General features: G+C 43.6%; 1 long non-coding RNA gene across 1 annotated transcript; it reads left to right on the forward strand.

Moving 5' to 3' along the window:
- Positions 1 to 1,078: 1,078 nt before the first annotated feature.
- Positions 1,079 to 3,991, forward strand: LOC143664442 (uncharacterized). Its single transcript, XR_013166420.1, has 3 exons — positions 1,079 to 1,168; positions 2,354 to 2,382; positions 3,697 to 3,991. It is a non-coding gene; the product is annotated as an uncharacterized LOC143664442 (long non-coding RNA).
- Positions 3,992 to 4,279: the final 288 nt, after the last annotated feature.

Below are 4,279 nucleotides of genomic sequence, written 5' to 3' on the forward strand. Positions count from 1 at the left end.
AGAGGAAAAGGATATTCACATATTGTAATAAGTAAGAAAAGCAAGACTTTACTGTGATAGTTAAGCTCATGTGTTGACTTTTGTTACTGTGAGGCCATTTCATGGACTTAAATCATCAAGTAAATAGATTCCATCTATGACTGATGGCATCTACAATCAACTGAGGAGATTGCTTTCAACAAGGAGAGAAGTCTCATCGAATTAGATGAAGGCCTAAAAAGGAGAAGTGATGATTTCAGTGGTTACAAGAGAGAATTTCCATCTCTACTTCAGCCAGCCAACTTCTCCTGGGGAATTCATTGAAAACCTTCATTGGGATTCCCAGCTTGTGACCTGCCCCACAGAATTTGGACTTCCTCATCCGCATAGACACATGAGAATGCTTATAAAAATCTCATTATAAATATATAGATCCTGTTGATTCTTTTTCCTAGAGAACCCTATATAATTCCTCACTAAAACAAAAAGAATCCTTGAGAAATCATATAAAAAATGAGGCAAGAAGACCAAGCGGCCTGCCATAGATTTGCTGGTGTATGTAATTAAAGCTGCATGGATATGAACAGCAGAAACCTTTCTTTCCTGCTGCCTGGAGATCACAATGGTGCATGTCAGTGTACCATGCCTGGTACACAGAAGGAGCTTAATCAATGCTAACTGAATACAATTAGGACTATCATGTGAGCTGAGTGGGTGAGGAAAGGGGAAATCTGCTCATAGGCACTAGGGTAGAAAGGTCGATTTTCTTGACAAACTGACAGATTTCTCATTATGATTACACTTTCATTAATTTAGCCAAGGAATCTATTCAGTCTGCTGTCACTGCGCCCACCCTACGCTCCAGGCACTGAGGTCACCACAGAGAACCCGCCCCTCAGAGCTTGGATTCTAGTGGAGTGACAGACAACGAAGAAGCAAACACAGAAACTTTAAAGGCAGGTGACGATTTGTACCACAGAGAAGCTAAGACCATGTGACAGTGCCTGGGGTGAGGGGAGGGGTGCACAGATGTCACAAAGGTCTCTCAGGGGAAGTGACCAAATGCGAGTGGGTTCTTTCCGCTCAAAGTTCTAAAGGAAAAGCATTAAGGCAGAAGGAACAGCTAGCGAAGAGGATCTGACATGAGAACAAACTTGGGATGGAGATGGCAACCTGAGGAATTTAAAATGTGGGGAGGGTATTTTCAAACTGACATTAGAACAAACCAGAGTGATCATTTTTGCCAGTTATCTCCCAATCTCAATTTGTAGGAGTGAACAAAGTCACTGATTCTAAAGATGGCCCATTCATTATGTCCCAGGAGTGGTGGACGGACGGCAGGATGTGGGCCAGACGATGCCAGGCCCTTTGCCCTCTGTGGCCTTCAGGCCACAGCTTTCCTCCCTGACCCCAGTCTCCCATCTAAAGAACCGGGCTGAGGCCCCTCCCCCACAGGAGTGTTTGTGAGGATCAAATAGACATGTGACCATCGGTGCTGCTTTGTGTTAACACCCAGTACCGTGGCCGGGGAAGGAGGCGGCCTCTGGGCAGCAATGGGGCACCGGCGGGACTGGGTCAGGTCCGACCCAGGACCTGACTTTTAACCCTTAGTGACTGGCTTGCAAAATAAGCCCACCGCCATCGCCCTAAAATGTCTGGGATTAGGAACATCCACAAAAAGAGGGCTATTTGGGTCTGGAGGGCCCTCACCTAGGAGCCTTCTTATCTTTTTGATCACAGTGAAAATCTCAAGGCGTGGCAGAAGGGGTGGAAGGAGCTGCCCTCCCTCCTGCTAGCCCAGGCAATGGGAAACCCTGTGGTCTGGCTTCCAGGCCTGGCAGGAATGCAAAGTCTGCTCTGGGGAGTCTGGCAGGCCTGGGAGCAGCTGGCATGCTCCAAGGTCCCAGCCTAGGTGACTTCTCCATCCAGCCCAGCTGCTCCCCAGACTGTATGACCAGGCCCCAGGGCACTGGGGGACCCACAAATGCATGAATGGATTAAATAGAATGTTTAATTTCTGCTGGCTGGAGGATGTGAGAGAGATGGTTAGAACCGCAGCACAACATGACCGTGGAGGGGAATTAATTACTGCTGATCTTGTTTGTTTTCCAAGAAATATCTTATGCTAAGGCTTTAAAAAAAAATGTTCCAAAATTGAAATTAGTATGGAAAAATGAGGTCCAGAATGTTTTCTATCCTGTAACCCCCATGGACTAACACTACCTTTAGGAGTTTTTCAATCATTTTCAAATGGATGGAGAAATCTTACAGCAATACCTTTTGTTAAGAGTGCTACATTCCGTGGCACTCTCAGCTCTCTGAATGTAAACCTGCTTTTAACAAGACTTTTTATTAATTAGTTTCTTCTTTCAAGATTTCAGCTCCCCCAAATGCTTTGAAAATGTAAGTGTTCTCCTTGCATTTTTCTTTTCTTTAGAATAGCTTTCCCCTCAGCCTTAAGAAGAGTTTGATAATAGCCAATTTGAAGCTTAACAGCAAAACACATTAGTATTAATATTACCAATTTTCTATCACATAAAGATGCAAGAACACCACAAGGTTTTGATTTGGACTAAATTTACTGGCTCAGATGTTTTAAAGAGAGATTGTTCTCTCGGGTTGGGTTTCTTACGATAAAATTGAGTCAAGTTTGTGTCAGCCTGAAAATTAAATTGTGACTATTGTCATAATGGAAATTTCTTATATTTGCAAGCCAATCCCTTCACCAGAAACTGGAAGGTAAAACAAAGTATGTATCCCTTTACCTCTCTTGTCTAATTCTGTATTCTGTTTAGTCTTTGATGTTAATAGTTTAAATGACTTCAAGTACTTTTCCACCACAAGGGTTTTAGTCCTGCTTTCAGACATCTATGGATATAATGATGTGCTTCCACAAATGCCATGAGAAGTTTTATGAACTCTTTTAGAACCCTTCCCCGGAGAAAGTGCATTTAATAGAGGAAAATGTCATGTTTCATTAGTACATTCGTGCTCACACAAATTTAGTCTTCTGAAAAGATAGTGCTTGTAAAACTGAAACCAAAATTGACAAATTGTGCCTCTGTTTAAAAACCGAAATCTTCAAATGGAGAATCACACACACCAACCTGCATACATAAAACTTTTACTTCCTCCTTGAATAAAAATCCTTCTGGTAAGATACTCTTCCAGGGAGGCAAATTTAGAGACCAAAGCCCTGAGCCCTGGAAGTCATTTGGCTGAATTTCTTGGGACCTGGGCAGTTTTACCCATGGATTGGCTCCTGAGTCACGTGGATGTGGAAGCCTGAATGTCTCTTACACTTGCTGCCTATGCAAAAGAACTTTAGGACATCCGAGGTTTCCATGGCATTTTGTCTTCAGAGAAAGAGTGAGTTAAGAAACCATACAAGCCTAGCGCAGAGAGCCTGTTAGGTCAAGGAACGTAGGCAGATCCCATCCTCTGGAAACACCAACAAACAGCCTTGTGAAATGTTTTCTGCAAGTGAGTGCAGTTGAGTTTCATAAATGGGGGGTTACGTTCTTAATTTAATTTTAGGAAGACACTCTCTCCTGGCCTTGCCCAGTGTAGGAAGTAGATACAAACATGGGAGAGAGTCTAGCAGAGCATTATAATTGGCACCGTGGACTCGACAGTGTTCAAATTTTGAATCTACCACTGAATAACTCAGTGACTTCAGTCAAGTTACCTAATTTCTCTGTTTTAACGTCCTCGAAGCGTTATTGGAGGAGTAAATAAGATGTTGTGTTTATCGCATCAAATACCTGATGAAAACCTACAACGCAGCAGGCGCTCTTCTAGATGCTGGGAGACAGCAGTGGACAAGCCAGGAGCAGTCCCTATTCTCGTGGAGCTTGCGTTTTAAGGTGAGGACACAAATAGGAAACAAATAAATGGAGGTCCTGCTGGGTGATGACCGGTCCTCTGAAGAAAACATTATAGGAGGATCACTCCAGCTACCGGGCTGAGAAGAAACTCTGGGGAGGCAGAAGGAGAAAGACCAGTTGGGAAGACAGGGGCAATAATCAAAGCAAAGATGATGGTGGCTTGGACTCACCTGGTGGCATTAGTGTCAGATCCTGGATTTATTTTGAAGGTGATGATGACAGAACTTTCTGAGGGTTTTGACACAGAGTGTAATAAAAAGGAATAAAGCAAGGATAAACCCAAGATTTAGATTTCGGTAACAACTGGATAAGCATTGGTGCCACTGCCTGAGAGGAGGAGCAGACCTTTGCATGAGTGAGTGAGTGAGAGTGTGTGTGTGTGTGTGTGAGAGAGAGAGAGAGAGAGAGAGAGA

The sequence above is a fragment of the Tamandua tetradactyla genome, chromosome 20 (assembly GCF_023851605.1).
Source record: "Tamandua tetradactyla isolate mTamTet1 chromosome 20, mTamTet1.pri, whole genome shotgun sequence".
Classification (NCBI taxonomy): Eukaryota; Metazoa; Chordata; class Mammalia; order Pilosa; family Myrmecophagidae; genus Tamandua; species Tamandua tetradactyla.